The following is a 17,706-nucleotide window of genomic DNA, read 5'->3' on the forward strand; positions in this document are numbered from 1 at the left end:
CAAATTAGCTAGAGGGGCTGCTCTAGAACTCACAAGCCAGGTCCAATCTCATCAGACACAGAAAGCGAGTCACTGGGGCTTGGATGGTGGGAGCTTCCAGCAGCCTGGCAGCTGTTGGGAGTACCCAAGCCAGGTCAGACTCAATGCTTGGGGCCCTAGCCACCGCCACCGCCACCGCTGCCAGGTGGTGAGCGAGTACCAGGCTTGCCTGAGCCTGAGAGGTTTCTCCCATCATGATAGGTACGCTGTGAAGGGATCTCTTGGGAGCGAGGAGCAATCCCTGGCTCTGCCCACTGCCACCATCTTGCAGTGGGACAGATCTAGGGGAGTTTTACCTTGGGTGTTTTGGGGGGGGGATCTTCCAGCATCTGGTGGGGATACCTGAGCCAGGTCAGACTCAATGCTTCAGACCCTAGCCACAGCCACTGCTGTCCAGCAGTGAGCAAGTCCTGGGCTTTTGGGTGGCCAGCACACCAAGTGGCACCAGGCTCTGCCCACTGTTCACCAGACAGCAAGCTCTGGGGTCTTGGGCTATGGAGTTACTGCCTAGGGACATCCATGGATAAGGCCACTGTGCGTGTAAGTAAGGAATAAACCCTGAGGGACTCTCAACAACAGGCTCACTATACTTGCAGGTAAGCAAGGGGACTGAGACCTGGTGGTTTGGAGGGGAGATACTGGAAAATCTGTATGGGTCAGACTGATAACATCAGCCCACATGGGAGTCCTGAGATGGGCTTGTTATCAAGAAACACTGCTGACCACCACACACCAGCTCATGTGAAAGCTAGGGCCGGGGGCCTGTCCAGCAGGATTTGGGGACCTGTCTAGACTGGATGTTGGAACAGGGGACGGTTCACATTAGGCAAGGCCATGATACTAACCAGCATGTGAGAGAACCAAGTCTAGGGGTAAATTCTGTGGGGGATATGTGGGCCCAACCCTATGGAAATACAAGTCCCACTGATTAGTTCAAGAGTTGGGGTAGGGATGGGCTGAGCTAGGTGTGACCATGGAACCTGCCATCATTCACAGGTACAAGGACAGAGAACAGTCTGGGCTGGCTTAGGCTGCAGCACCCACATGTGCATCCTAAAACAAGATGTGGGGCAGGCCGGGCCGCAACATTCACCAGCTCATACAAGGGCAAGATGGAGGGGCAGGCTATGTTGGGCAAGGACCTAATACCCACTGGCATGTATGAGATCTGGGTCCCGGAGTGGGCCAAGTGGGGGAATGTGTGAAACTCCCCTAGTGGGTCATAGCTCGCACTGATGAGCACATGGTCCAGGCCTGGAGGTTGGGCAAACTGGGCAAGGTAGCTCCAACTGTTGGCTAATGTATAGGTTGGTTATGGAAGGGGGTAGACTGGGCAGGGCCAGGCAAACCTTAGCTCACCGGCAAGTGCAGGAACCAGGTTTGAGCAGAGGTCTTGCTGGGCTTGGCTGTTACACCTACTGGTTTGCATGAGCCAGGGATGGGAGCAGACCGAGCAGGGCCAGGTTCCAGCACCTGCCAACAAGAGTTGGGACTGGGGGCAGGCCAGGGCAGGCCAGGCTACAGCATCCAAAAGCAAAGGTCATGACTATGCCAAGCTGGGTCAGAGTAACCACTGGCATGCCCAAGATCTATGGCTGGAAACAGGCCTGGTTGGGGAGCTAAGTGACCACCAGCTGGGTTGTGGTTCCCACTGAGTGGGTGAGTGCAAGGACCAGAGTGGGAGCTACCTTCTGGTTTGGATATGGCTGCAGTGTCCCTCAGCACAAATGTGGACTGGGGCTGGGCGCACCAAGCCGGGCTAGACTCCAGCACTATCTGCTGCTCTGGAGGACCAGACCGGGTGTAGGATGGGCTAGGCTAAGTTATGCCCCTACTGAGCCATGTGTAAGCTGTGTCTGCATGTGGACTACCCTTGGCTGGACTGTAGCCCCCAATAATAAAAACTGAAATGAGCTGAAGGCCGCTCAGGAAGGCCACTGTTCCTACTAGGACAGGAGGTGGACCGAGTAGAGCTGGCCCATGGAACTATCAATGGGCGTGAGATCCGGCATTGGGAGAGGTTCTGATGGAGGAACTTGGGCCACTCCTCTGTCAGAACACAGTCCCTGCAGGTGAGCACAAGAACATGTTAGGAAACAGCCCAGACCAGGCCATGGAATAGTACCCAGCGGCATACATTTGGCACAGGTTGGGGCGGACCAGAATGGGCCAATTCACATTATCCATTGGCGAATCTGAGCACCAGAATAGAGTGTGGTTCGGGCCAGGTTTTGTCGCAACACATGCCAGTTCACATTAGGGCTGGGGTTGGGTGCCAGCTGGACTGGGCTAGGCTGTAGTTCCCACCAGCGTGAGCTGGAATTGGGGTGGGCCGGGCCGGACCAGATTATAGCATCCACTGGCAAATGTTGAAGCAAGGTGGGCCATGCCAGACCGGGCCGCAGCACCCAACCAGCAAAGTGAGAACCAAGCGGGGAGGGGGCAAAGCCAGTAGTGGGGTACATGAGACTCCCCTGCTGGATCACCACTCCCACTGGAGAAAGCGTGAGTTGGGATGGGAGCAGATCAGACCAGGCAGGGCTACAACACCTGTTGGTCCCATGTGAGCTGGATCAGGGAAAAGCAAGGCTGGGCTGACTGTCTCTACTAATGCAAGCATCAGTCAGAGTGGGTGTGGTTTGGTTGGGCTCTGCCACAGCATCAGCTGGCAGATGCTGGCACAGGGGGGCTAATTCTGTCAAATTAAACTGCAGAACCACCTGGAGAATGAATAATCCAGGAGTGGGAATCGGCCCAGTAGGGAATAGTGGGCATCTCCCTTTTGGGTTGCCACTCCCACTGGTGAACATGAGAACCAGGACTGGGCAGGCATGGCTAGACAGAGTGGTAGCTTCCGGCACGTGTGTGGGCTGGATAGTGGGGCTGGTTGAGTTGAGCTAGGCTTCAATGTCCGTTGACATGTATGAGAGCTGAATGGGATGTGGGACAGACTGGACTAGTCTGCTGTACATACTGGCAAGCATGTGAACCAGGGCAGGGGGCGGGCCTGGTTGGGGTTATTGCCGGTCACTCTGACTAGGCTGCAGTTCCCACTGGTTCATGTGAGGACTGAGCGTCTGTTAGGCAGGATCTGGGTGGACTGTAACACCCGTACGTTTGTGTAGAAGACAGAGCTGGAAACAGAACTGACCCAGCAATTGCAACCACCAGAATATGCATAAGCTGACTGGGGCAACGGACTGTGCCAGACCCTGTAGTGGCAAACACACATAAGAATCAGGTCTGCGATCATCTCAGACGAAGTTTCTTTGGGGATCCCTCACCTGAACTGCTGGACTCAGAACCCCAACCATGGGCCCGGCGGCGTGGCCTAGCGACTAAAGTCCTCGCCTTGAATGCCCAGGGATCCCATACGGGTGCCAGTTCTAATCCCGGCAGCTCCACTTCCCATCCAGCTCCCTGCTTGTGGCCTGGGAAAGCAGTCGAGGACGGCCCAAAGCTTTGGCACTCTGTACCTGTGTGGGAGACCTGGAAGAGGTTCCTGGCTCCTGGCTTTGGATCACATCAGCTTCCAGTTATTGTGGCAACTGGGGGAGTGAACCAGTGGATGGAAGATTCTCTCTCTCTCTCTCTCTGTAGTTCTGCCTTTCAAATAAGAAATCAAGTCTTTTTTTTTTTTTAAGCCTTCTCTCATGTCTTCCTTCTCCTGTGGCTTTCCCATTATCCATATATTTTTCCTGTTGTGTTTGTGCCACAGTGCTTGACTCTTTTTTCCCACTCATTCCTTCTTTTTCTCCTCTTTTGTTTCTGTTTTGGAAGGTTTTAGTGACATTTCTCCAAGCTCACTGATTCTTTCCTGTCATACTGATGAGTCCATTGAAGGCATTCTTCATTTCTTTTCTGTCTTTTCTTTCTTTTTCTTTCTTTTTTCTTTCCTTCCTTATTTATTTTTGACAATCTTCACATAGTTCCTTAGGGCACAAAAGTTCAAGGGCTATAGGAAAGTGGGTAAGACTATTATTTCCACATTGGTATTCTTCATTTCTGCTACAGTGTTTTTTATTTCTAGCATTATGTCTTAATTCTTCCCTACTGTCCCCATCTCTGCTTCTATTACTCAAACGGTCTTGCACAGTGTCTACTTTTTTCATTAGAGTTCTTAGCATTTTCATTAGGGCCATTTTACATTTCTTGCCTAATAATTCAAACATCTTCCATATCAGTCTCACTCCTCTGTTCACTCCATCTAAAGTGCGTGCATTCATCTCTTCACATATGCTGTCATTTTTTGTTGACCCCCATCATGATATGCTGGGTCAAAGGATCAGACAGATGTAAGTCATTCTGTGTGTGTGAGGTTGTGTGTATCTCGCGAGGACTTAGGCTGTATCGACTGCTTGTCCTGGCTGTGAGTGTCAAAGAATAAAATTCACTGTCATGTCCCTGCTCTGTCCCCTGAACTGTCTTTGGGTTGACCTGCAGCTTTCTTCTTAAGTTAGATCTTCAGTTCTTTTAGGCCAATTATTTCTGTTTTTACACAGGAGCCCAGCCGATGTGCTGGTGGCACTGTGTATGTGTCTATGTGTAGAGAGAAGACCTCTCTAGTTCTATGGTAAGCTAAAACACTGCTTCGGACACCCAGATGCTCATAGCTCCTGTTGGAGCCCTGGGCTTGAGTTCCAGCTCAGCTTCTGACCCAACTTCCAGCTAATGCACACATACTCTGGGAGGCAGCAGGCGATGACCCATACAGAGACCTGGACTGCAGCAGGGGGATCAGTGGAGCTCCGAGAGGAGAGAACACCTCATCCCCAGTCACTGTCCTGGCAGCTGGGTGGACAGACCTAGAAGCAGAGAGATGGGGCCTTGGTTGGGACAGGCTTTGGCTGCAGGTACCTGCTGTGCCCAGCCCTTACACTGAGGGGCTAGAGTATTGCTTAGAGACCAGAGGCAAGGCACTGTTCCTCTCCAGCCCCTCCCAGGCCTCGGACAGAGGTGGCTGTCTTGCTGAGCGGGTGCTCCCAACCGCAGGACTTGTGCTGGACTCCACCCAGGCGAGAGGCACATGGTGAAGGCCACGGGGAGAGGAGACTGGCGCCCTCTAGAGGACAAGACAGCACAGCACCATCATGACTGTCACCAGCTAGGGACTGTGCTGTGCTTTGCTGGTGGCCACTGCCAAGTCGCACAAACAAGACCAGAGGGAAGGACCAACTCCCACTTGCAGCAGGAAAACTGTCCTCTCTTTCGTCCCAAGAGACCCATGTAGCCTCTCCTAGTACATGAATGCCTCAGTGTGGGGTGGGAAGACCCTGTCCCTACAGAAGGAGTCAACACAATTAATGGGGAAGGAAGAGGACCCCTAGAGGCGGATTTGGAGCCCAGGACTCAGGTGCTTTGTTGATGAGGATCCCTATGGCTTGGGGGCTGCCCATCCCCATAGTAGGTCTCCCAGAGGTCAGGCAAGATGGCCACTGGCAAACACAGCCGTGGTCAGTGAGCATGTCAGGGTGGCTGATCAGGCAACAGCCCCAATGCCACAAGCAGGTGCAGTCACCCCTGAGAAGACAGCAGTGAGTCCTGACCCCAGCCACCTGTCTCTCAGAGCAGCTCTCACTGACAATGACAGCCAGCTCCAGCTGCCCTGGATGTAATGGAAATGTGGGACAGGTGGGTCCAAAGGCAAATGCTGCCTGTCCCACAGGCAGATCCTGGAGCCACAGGACAGGCTGGGTCGCTGTCCTGTCACATGACAGCTGCTGAGTAGCCGAGTGGGCAGGAGGCCTCACCATGTCGTGCCCAGTCGCCTGCACATGGCTTTTCATCATTTGTGGATGAGTGACAACCAACACAGCCCAGGATTCCAAGCCTTTCCCTGCCATATCCTCTGAAGGAAATGGAAGATGGATAGGCAATGGAAATGTGTTCGGAGCCTTTGTGGTGACCTGACCACACAGTGTTGTGGGACTCCGGGCCTGACACACCAAGATCCTGGGGCAGCTGCAGTGGTGCGGTGGGTGAAGCCTGTATTGGAGTCCTATGCCAGAGTCAGGCTCTTTGCTTCCCATCCAGCTCCCTGCTAATGCATCCTGGAAAGTGGCAGATGATGTTCCAAGGGCTCGGGCAGCTGCCAACAATGGGGTGGGGGTATGACCCAGATGGTGTGCCTGGCTCCTGCTTTGATCTGGTCCAGCCCTGCCAGCGGTAGGCATTGTGGGTGTGAACCGGCTGATAAAAAATACCTCTTTCTCTTTTGCTCTTTCATGCGTGTGACAATAAAGAGCTCTTCTTCTTTCCTTGGCCTTCAGGTATTCCGAAACAGGTATCCTACCTACACCATTTCCTGTAACCCACATCATTAGGGCAGGTCTGTTTCTTTCCCAGCCCATTTGCTCCCTATCCTTTCTTACAATTGATCAGACAGCTAGAGGGGGAACAGCAGAGCAAACTGCCCAAAGCTACACAGCTACAAAATGTTCAGGGGCCAGCCGGTGGCTCCATAGGCCATTCCTCTCCTCGCCAGCACCAGCATCCCATATGGGCTTTAATTCAAATCCTGGCAGCTCCACTTCCCATCCAGCTCCCTGCTTGTGGCCTGGGAAAGCAGTGGAGGACAGCCCAAAGCCTTGGGACCCTGCACCTGCGTGGGAGACCTGAAAGAAGCTCCTGGCTTCAGACCAGTCCATCTCTGCAGCTCAAAGCACATCCAGCAGCATGACACACTCACAGGGGTGGGCTCCTCTGCAAGGGGGATGGTGAATGACCTCAGGAGGCAGATATGAAAGCCCAGTGGCCCACAGTGCCGCCTCCTGAGTGAGATACCTACCTCTTCTCTTCCTGTGTTTCCTGCAATTCTGTCTCCCGCGCAGGTGCAGGGGTCTCAGGCTTTGGGCTGTCCTCGACTGCTTTTCCAGCTACATAAGCAGGGAGGTAGATGGGAGGTGGAACAGCCAGGACTTGAACTGTTGCCCATATGGGATGCCAGTGTCACAGGTAATGGGCTAACTCAGTATGCCACAATGCTGACCCCATTTCTTTTCCCTTCCTGCCTGCCCAGCACATGGCTAAAGCATGAGGACCTGAGACCACAAAGAACTGACTAGAGATGGCAGCTCTCTGAGACTGTAGCCCCATGACCTAGGTCCCTTGTGAGCCTGCTTGCTGACCCCAAGGCACAGGTTGTATCAGGACTCATGCTACATGACTCTGGCTCATACCAAGCAATACATTGCAGAGAGGTGGCACACAGGCAGGACTTAGTGCAGGTTTCCAATGCAACCAGCTCCCTCTGCCCTTCACGAGTGAACTTGAAGCCCCTCCCCCTGGAAGCTTTGACATCCTTTGACTTCCTTCACTGTGCTCTGGAAACCCACCCCATGGCATTCACAGTTGGCTCTGCCCGCCTGCCTGCCTCCCTACCTCATAGGCTTAATCATACTCTGTGGACCAGACATCCTTTGCCAGGGTAGTGCCAGTCCAGGAGTCCAATCCCCAAAGTCAACAGTGGACAGAGTGCAGGACTTCTTCCCAGGACCTTCAGCCAAACACCAACAAGGATCACCTAACCATTGGCATGGGCAGAAGAATCCCAGTGCTCACCAGTGACCCAGTGAGCTTCGCGTCAGGCTGGCAGCTTCATCACCGACACTGAGGGCTTCCAGTGACCATCGGTTGTTGTAGGTGACATCACTGAGCCGTACTAGTGACACCTTGGAAAGAATGAACTTGAGGTTCAACAGCAACACTCTAAGCATACGTGTAAATTCCAACATTCCATCCAGAAAATCTCACTGCTTGATGAGAGTCCTGGGGGCAGGAGGAATTGACTTTCGATGCTCACACGGCTTGCTCCAGACCATGGGGAGCTTTGGGTAGTCATTCACTTTGACCCCATCTTCCAATGCCATTTACCGATGCACAGGCTGCCACCTCTTATAAGATATACATCCTGTGTCTAAAGGTCATGATTACATACCCCATGGGCACAGGCCAGGGCTCCTTCCTCTGCCCTTCAGTAGACATGCAACACCATCTGTCTCCACATTGACTGACAATAATGTTTTAAAAAAGAAAGTTGGCTGATGTCAGATCAATTTCTTTTTTTAAAAAAAGAAAGTATGAAAGGCAGAATTATAGAAAGGAAGAGACAGAAGCACTGTGTGGCAGACCCCGGCACACCAGCGGTGCCATGGCCAGGGCTTTACCAGGTTGATGCCAAGAGCCAGGGTGTCACAGGCCCAATCACTTGGGCCTTCATCTGCTGCCTTCCCAGGGACATTAGCAGGGAGCTGGGTCAGGAGCAGAGCAGGTGGAACGTAAACTACTTGCCACATAGTATTGGCTCTGTAGGCTCAATTTCTTTTATTTTTAATGATTTGTATTTTTATTTAAAAGGCAGAATTACAGAGAAAAGGAGACAGAGAAAGAGAGAGTGAGTGAAAGAGATCTTTCATTTATTGGTCTACTCTCCAAATGGCTGGAACCAAGCTGACCCAAAGCCAGGAGTTTCTTCTATATCTCCTAGAGGGTATAGGGGCCCAAGGACTTGAGCCATTCTCCACTGATTTCTCAGGCCATTAACAGGAGGCTCGTTTGGGAGTGGAGCAGTTGGGACTCAAACCAGCATCCATATGGAACGGTGACACCCCAGGCAGAGGCTCAGCTCACTAGACCGTGGCACTGGCGGCATAAGCTCCATTTCATCCTGAATGCTACTCTGAGGTTAATGCGGTTGTGTTGAAGCCCACTGGGTTGGATTATTTCATATGGAACACTGTTTTTCTAAAGAAAATCCTCAACTGGCTTTATCCAACTCATGCTTTTCTTGCTTTCTCCATAAAGACAGAATAGCAACAATTAGGAAAGAACTGAATGAAAGCTGGGGAAGAAGTCTGAACAATCAAGGCTGTCACATCCGGTGTGTGGGAGAGGTGCAGTAGTGAGGCTGGCCAGGAAAGTGAGGCTCTGTGATCAAGCAAGTGGGAGCCAGCATTCTGGCTGTCCGTGGTGGCTGTCTCTGTGCTACATCCCTCATCTCTCAGGTGAACATCATGTCCTCCTGTAGAATTCACTGAGATTGCTGCTTGCTCAGCTCAGATGACCAGATGGAAGCGGCTCCTGTTGCCTGGAGCTCACGGCCTTCTGCACCTGCCTAGCTCCTTTCTGACCTGGCTCTCCAGACACCAGTCTGGAGTATCTCCCCCAGGTGACATCCATGCAGCCTCCAGGAGGCCACTGCTTACTGACCTGCCACCCTTCTCTACAGGTCTCCCAAAGAACAAGCCTAGAGCTGAAGTGCTTATTCACTTCTTGCTTAAAAAGCATATGATAGCCAGTATGGTGCTGTATCAGGTTAAGCCTCTGCCTAAGGCACCAGCATCCACTATGGGCACCAGTTTGAATCCCCATGCAGCTCCCAGTTTATGGACTGGCACAGCAGCAGATGATGGCCTAAAGCCTTGGGACCCTGCATCCACACGAGAGACCTAGAAGAAGCTTCTAGCTCCCAGCTTCAGATCAGCTCAGCTCTGTTACAATTTGAGAAGTGAACCAATGGATAGATGTGTGTGTGTGTGTGTGTGTGTGTGTGTCTGTCTCTTCCTTCCTCTCTGTAACTCTCTGAAGTAAAATAAATAGATCTTCAAAAAAAACATGACGGGTCCGGCAGCGTGGCCTCGCGGCTAACGTCCTCACCTTGAAAGCCCTGGGATCCCATATGGGAACCGGTTCTAATCCCGGCAGCTCCACTTCCCATCCAGCTTCCTGCCTGTGGCCTGGGAAAAGCAGTCGAAGACGGCCCAAAGCTTTGGGACCCTGCACCCACGTGGGAGACCCGGAAGAGGTTCCTGGTCCCGGCATCGGATTGGCGCGTACCAGCCCGTTGCGGCTCACTTGGGGAGTGAAACATCGGATGGAAGATCTTCCTCTCTGTCTCTCCTCCTCTCTGTATATCCGGCTTTCCAATAATAATAAAATCTTTAAAAAAAACAAAAAACAAAAAAAACATGACAACAAATTCAAGAATTACAGAGACTTACAGAGAAATGCCTGCCACCACTCAAAACACTGAAAGCTCTTCTCCCACTCTCTGATCTCCTTCCCTCAGGAGATCCTCACCTGCTGACGTCATCAGCTTCAGACGCTGCCTCTCATCTCTGCAGCCCTTTCTCCCACACAGGCAGTACACACGGCACTGCACCTGCTCCATCGTCCACAGGGACAGTCGGGAACTGATGCTGCAGGACTGCCAGGGGAAGAGCACAGGTGCACAGGCACAACGGAGCTCGTGCCAATGGCTTCTGCCCATCTGAGGGCCACAGCACAGAGGCAAGTGGGAGAAAGCGGTTCAGAAACAGTGGTTCCTCCATTGGCCTTCACCAATGTGGAGTTTCCCTGCCTTCTAGATCACAAATCTCAGCTGAATCCTGGCAAGGTCAGAAGGCAACACCACGATATAAGGTTAAAAACCTATATATACATACATATTTAATATTTATTTATTTTGATTGGAAAGGCAGATATACAGAGAGGAGGAGAGACAGAGAGGAAGATCTTCCGTCCAATGGTTCACTCCTGAAGTGGTCGCAACTGCTGGAGCTGAGCCAATCCAAAGCCAGGAGCCAGGAACCTCTTCTAGGTCTCCCACATGAGTGCAGGGTCCCAAGGCTTTGGGCCATCCTCGACTGCTTTACCAGGCCACAAGCAGGGAGCTGGATGGGAAGTGGAGCAGCTGGGACACGAAGCAGTGCCCATATGGGATCCTGGTGCATTCAAGGCAAAGATTTAGCCACTGAGCCATCACGCCAATTTATACTTTAAGAAAAGTTGAAATAAATAATTCTGCTGATGGGAAGCAAGGCCACCAGAATTAGAATCGGCGCCCATATGGGATCCCAGCGTGTGCAAGACGAGGACTTTAACCATTACGCTATTGTGCCAGGTCAACCCATATATTTGCTAACTGAGAATACTGTTATCTGGCAAGTTATCCTTCAAAGATGAGGGAGAAATGAAGACATTCTTAAGTAAATAAAAGCCAGGCAGGTCTATTACTACTGTACCTGCTGTACAGAAAGTGGTACAGAGACTCAAGTTGCCAGGAGTGGGCAATGGAGAGGAGCACAGAAGTCACGTGAAGACATACATCGCTCCTGTGACAGTAAATGAGCAGGCAAATATAAACTGCATTACGGTGATAATTTTATTCATGGCTCCACTTTCCCTTACAAGATTTAAAATGGAGAAGCATAAAAAACTAAAAATCTCCGTTAGTTGATACACAATTTATAAAGACATAAATTGTGACAGCAATAACAAAAAGGGAACACAGCTCTAAAGGGATTCTGAATGCAGGGTAAGTTGTTACCAGTTTTTAAAAGATCGCCGTAACTATAGCTGTTTTGTGTCAGCTCCATGGTAACCATAAAGAAATTTTCCATGGAACATACACAAAATAAAATGAGAATGCATTTGCACATGCCGATCTGCTGAGTCAACTAGGCACAGAAGACACTAAAGGGGTAAAACAGGAAAAAATTAAAAAGAAAAAGCTGTAAGATGAGCGTAACGACAAAGACAACAACAAACCCTTCCATATTAGCAGCCTCTTCAACCGTAGTGGAACTTAATATCCCCATCAAAAGACACTGACTGGCAGAAAGCATAAACAAACAAGATCCAATTATACGCTGTCTGCAAAATACTTTTAGTCTAAGGATACTTAGGCGGACGATGAAAGGATGGAAAATGCATTCCATGTGAACAATAACCAAAAAAGGGAGGGCCATACTAACATCAGACCAAATACATCAAAGTAAAAACCGAGATAAAGACAAAGAGAAAGAAAACAAGAAATAAAGAAGGGTACTATATAATAGGAAAAGGATCAGTTCCCCAATCAAACAGAACAATTACCAGCTTATGTGCACCAGACAGAACTCCTGAATATATGAAGTATTTATAGACTGAAAAAGTCAATGCTATAATAGCAGCAAGAAGCGTCCCTCTCCCAGTTTCATTTGTAGCAGACAAAACAGCAACAGAGACCAACAAGGAAACAGAGGACTCCAGTAGCACTACCGACCACCTGCCCCTGAGAGACAAAACCACCAACCAATGGGATGCATACACACAGCATTCTCTGGGATAGACCATGGATTAGGCTATTCGAAGTCTCAACAAGAGTGAAATTATAAAAATACCTTTTAACCATAACTAATCATAACAACGAAATTAGAATAGGTAACAGAAGCAAAACCAGAAAATCTACAGAAATGCGGAAATTTAACAGTCTTGAGCAATCAATGGATAAAACAAAAATGATAAAATATCTTGAAATAAATGAAAATGGAAACACAAGATGCCAAAACTCACGGGATTCAGCAAAAGCAATTCCATGAGAGAAACTCATAGCTTTAAATGTGTACATAAAAAATAAAACATCTTAAGTCAGTAACACAACTCTATCTTAAGTACACCACAAAAAAGAACAAACTAAACAAAAAGCAAGTAGAAAGGTTAGAGATAGACTAGAAAAAGATTAAACAGAGCTCATTATCCAAGAAGATCAACAAAATTAACAATGTCTACTTAGACTAAAAAATGACATTCAAATAAATAGCATCAGAAATGAATGAGGGGCACCATAACCTGTTTTACAGAACAGGACTCTACGACTACTATAAACAACCCTATGCCACCAACATGCCCAACCTTTGTGAAATGGACACACTCCTACAAACATACCAAATATCAACTCAGAATCTAAATATAAACCTGAACAGATCTGTTCGCATGGGGAAACTGAACAGTAACCAAAAAATCCCCAACAGAGAAACCAGGCTCAGAGACTCTGCTGGTAAATATTATCAAACACATAAAGAAAAATTAACACCAATCTGTAGGAGGACATTGTGACCGTAGGTCAGCGAGCACAGAATTACAGTTGATGGGACAATATTTGTATGATAAACAACTGAATGGATGTCTTGTGTGTGACTGATTGGATATCCTTTGCCTGAGAACAACTGTATGGCTACCTTTTGTATACCTGATGAGATATCATTTGTATAAGAACAGCTGAGTGGGAAGTAATATACAAGGCAAAAGGACTTCCAAACTAAGGCATAGAAACAGTTGATGGTTCTGTTGATGAACTACGTATCTCTACCCTAATCCTGTATGACCCTCAGCATATAAAGTCTGTTGCCCCTAATAAATTTTGGCTATTGATCGTCAGTAGCCCAAGCGTGTTATTATCGGCTCCGTGCACCAAGTCCATCGCTGCAGGACAGCGACACCAATCCTTCTCAAACTATTCCAAAAGCTGGAGAGAAGGCACACTCACACTCACTCTGGACCAAGGCAAACCCAGACTGCAAGGAACTGCGCCCATATGGGATCCTGGTGCGTTCAAGGCGAGGACCTTAACCATTATGCTATCGAGCCGGGCCCCAAGAGGAAGCTTATTCTTAAAGATGTATTCATTTTTACTTGAAAGAGTTACTTGGACAGAGGACAGACATGAGAGAGAGATCTTCCAGCTGTTGGTTCACTCCCCAAGTAGCTGCAAGGATTGGAGCTGAGCTGATCAAAAGCCAAGACCCAGTAGCTTCTCCCAGGTCCCCCAAGTGAGCACAGAGAAACTGGAACTTGTGTGCATTCTTGGTACGAATATAACATTGCGCAGCCCTCAGGGAAAGTTACTTGGAACCACAGTGCTTCCTGAACAAATCTCAGCTTATTACATTACCTAGCAATCCTACCTGAGCATATCCAAGAGCGGCATCTTCACAATAGCCCAGCGGTGGGGGCAGCCCAAGGCCCACGGCTGATATCTACAGAAGATGGAGGATTATTCGACCTGGAAATACATGGTGGGATATTAACCATTACAGTAAAAACTGGCACAATACACATGGATGAACCTTGCAGGCTCAACATTAAGCGCAGTGAGCTGGTCACAAACGGAGAGTGTGAATACTTACATGAGCTGCACTGAAGCGACTGGAAGCAGAGTGCTGGCTGCCACGAGCTGGGGGCAGAGAAGGAGTCGTTTCATGGGTAGTTTCACAGGCCATCTCTGCAGATGGATGGTGGTGACAGGCGCACAGCAACAAGAATGTACTCAGTGCCACCATGTGCTTACATGGTCCCAATCGTCACGTTGGTTACCTATACCTTTATTTAAGATTCATTTTTATTGGAAAGGCAGATTTTATAAAGATGGAAATACAGAAAGATTTTACATCTGCTGGTTTACTCTCCAAGTGACCACAACAGCCGGAGCTGAGCCGATCTGAAGCCAGGAGCTTCTTCCAGGACTCCCACGTGGGTGCAGGGTCCCAAGGCTTTGGGCTGTCCTCTACTGCTTTCCCAGGCCACAAGCAGGGAGCTGGATGGGAAGTGGAGCAGCTGGGACACGAAGCAGTGCCCATATGGGATCCTGGTGCATTCAAGGCAAAGATTTAGCCACTGAGCCATCACGCCAATTTATACTTTAAGAAAAGTTGAAATAAATAATTCTTCACCATTTTATCCAATTCATCTCAACTGGATAAAAACTGAAGCATGTGTAGTTGGGAGTATTGGGGTCTCAGGTGATGTAAAAAAGTAGCTCCTTCTACCACGTGGCTGCAGCCTGAAGAACTCAGCTGCCCAGCAGTGCACCCTAGGGACTCGGGATGTGGGGATATAGGAGGTCTGGGGGATGGCACAGATGGGGGCAAGCAGGGATCTGAGGGTGGTTCTTGTCCAGGTGAGGAATGACTTCGGAGGGACTTCCATGGACAAAGCCATAGTACTTGCAGGGATGTATCATGGAACCCACCAGTGAGAGCTGGAACAGGGAACAGTTACTGTGAGGCTTGGCCACAACAGTAAACAAGCATGTGAGTGAATCGGGTTTAGGGGTAGAATCTGTGGGGCAGTAAGCAGGCTCATACATGTGGAACCACAATCTCTATTGGCAGGCCACAAGATCTGTGGCTGGGAACAGACCTGGTGGGTGAGCTGAGGGGATGCCCCGTTTGGGTTGGGGTTCCCACCAGTGAGCAAAGAGCTGGAATGGGGACAGTGGGCTGGGCTGGAAATGGCTGCAATATCCCCCAGCATGAGTGTGGACTGGGTCTGGGGAGTACCAGACTGGGCTAGACTCCAGCACCCACTGGTACTTGTGAGAGCCAAAGTGGGTGTAGAATGGGCTGGGCTAGGTCTCGGCTGCTGCTGAACCATGTGAGAGCTGTGTCAGGGCATGTACCCTGGCTGCAACACCCAGTGGGTAAGAATCGGAATAGGTAGGGGTCATTTGGGCAAGGACACTGTCCCTACCAGAACAAGAGGTGGACAAAGTCAACCCAGACCAAGGACCCACCAGTGTGCACAAGATCTGCCACTGGGAAGTGACCTGATAGAGACGCTTTGGGAACTCCTTTGTCAGGACATAGTTTCCACAGGTGAGTTCAAGGACCAAGGCTAAGGTCCTCGCCTTGAATGCGCCGGGATCCCATGTGGGCACCGGTTCTAATCCCAGCAGCTCCACTTCCCATCCAACTCCCTGCTTGTGACCTGGGAAGGTAGTCGAGGATGGTCCAAAGCTTTGAGACTGTGCACCCATGAGGGAGACTCAGAAAGAAGTTCCTGGCTCCTGGCTTCAGATCGGCACAGCACTGGCCATTGCAGCCACTTGGGGAGTGAATCATCGGACAGAAGATCTTCCTCTCTGTCTCTGCTCCTCTCTGTACATCTGCCTTTCCAATAAAATAAATAAATTTTTTTAAAAAAAGAATCAAGGCAAGCAGCAGCCCAAACCAGGCCAAGTTACAGTAGCTGTGCACATGTGGGTCAGGTCTGGGGGCAGGACAGGCTGGGCCAGTTCATAACATCCATTGGCATATCCAAGAACCAGAACAGGGTGAAGGAGGGGCCAGGAAGGGCCGTGACACCAGCCAATTCACAAAGGGGCCAGGACTAGGAGCTGGCTGGGCTGGGCTGGGCTAGGACGCAGCAGCCACCAGCAGCAACTGGAACTAGGGGCAGACTGGTGGATGCTGAAGTAAGATGAGCCATGTCAAGCTGGGAGTGAGTGCCGGGTCCGTGAGCCTGGGGGCGGGATGTCCAGGAGGGACCGGATAATCTAGCCCTGGTCCTTGGGCCCTCCTGTGCAATAGGTGCTGGATCCATGAGTTCCAGTTCCAGGGTGGCAGTTCTGGTGGGACTTGGGTCTCCTGGCCAGGGTCCTAGGGGGCTGTCTGTGCAGTGGCACCAGGTTCATGAGCCACAGAATGGGTGAGGAGGGGAGAGGTCTAGTGGGGTTCAGGTTGCCTGGCCTGGCTCTTTGAGTCCGCCCTCAAGATGGGTGCCAGGTCGGTGAGCCCCGGGGACAGAGTTCTGGCAGGGCCTTGGTCGCCTGGCTGGGGTCCTTGGGCCCACTTATAAAAACTCGTCCTCTTTTGTGGAAAAGACAGAGTAGTGGATACTTGTCCAGATCCACATAGAGAATATGGCAGTCCATTGGGGCCTGCAGAGGACATCTGGTACCCTAGCAGAGGAAGAACAGAACAGATTGGACAACTAACCCAGCCAAAACGATGACAGCAAATATCTGGGTGAATGGAGACTCTAAGGTCAACTGTGTCAGCCAATGGATATTGGAAGCGATTCCTCATTCACATAGCAGACTGACAGCATTTTAAAACTGTCGCATCCACCAGGGCAGAACCCTTGGAGTGTGAACCACATTGGGACCCTGGGATGCCATCAGCTGGCCTTTCCTCATACCCAGGTACTGGGGTGGTTGGAAGGCTGGGTATGGCTTCTCCCTTTATCTCCCCCCAGAAACAGAAATAGAAAATTCAGAAACAAAGATCACATTTACTTTTCCCTAACCCTGGAGGCTTTCTACCCTGATCAACTATGAAATATCATCTCAAGTAACAATAAAAAAAAGGCATTCTATGTACATCCTTAGAGAATGGACATGGTAAAATACTAACACATATTAAACACACAGGGGAGTTTTAACTGTTGCATTTCTTCCCAAGTGCTGTAAATTAGAAATGCCTTCCAAATGAATAACAAGTTATTCTGGCTGGCAAATTTCAAACGCCCAGAGATAAACTCTAGGAATTTCTTTTTCTTTTATAGGCCAAGAGACTGCCAGCATCTGGAATTCCACAGGTATGATTATCAGTTTATTACCTGGTGCTGCCAGTTGTACCCAGCATAAACGAAAAACTGTGGATGTGGCTTACCCCAGGAAGTGTCCAAATCCCGTGCTAAGATGACAGCCTGTGCTTTCAAGCCCAACTGCTTGCAAGGGTTTTTATACATTGCACAGCAGCTCAAGTCGAGTTTTGTCTCCATCTAGTGGCCTCACCCGCTACCTTCCAATGCTTTTCCGTCCCATCTGTGTTTCTATTTCTTCAATCTATCCCCTCCCCTAAGTTCTAAGAGGTTCTTACAAGCAGATGGTCTTAATGTTGTAAAGTTCATGATTTGGCTGTTCCAAAAGCCAACAGCATGTCATGTGTTTTTTTTTTTTTTTTAAAGATCTATTCATTTTATTACAGCCAGATATACACAGAGGAGAGACAGAGAGGAAGATCTTCCGTCCGATGATTCACTCCCCAAGTGAGCCGCAACGGGCCGATGCGCGCCGATCCGAAGCCGGGAACCTGGAACCTCTTCCGGGTCTCCCACACGGGTGCA

The sequence above is a fragment of the Ochotona princeps genome, chromosome 5 (genome assembly GCF_030435755.1).
Source record: "Ochotona princeps isolate mOchPri1 chromosome 5, mOchPri1.hap1, whole genome shotgun sequence".
Lineage (NCBI taxonomy): Eukaryota > Metazoa > Chordata > Mammalia > Lagomorpha > Ochotonidae > Ochotona > Ochotona princeps.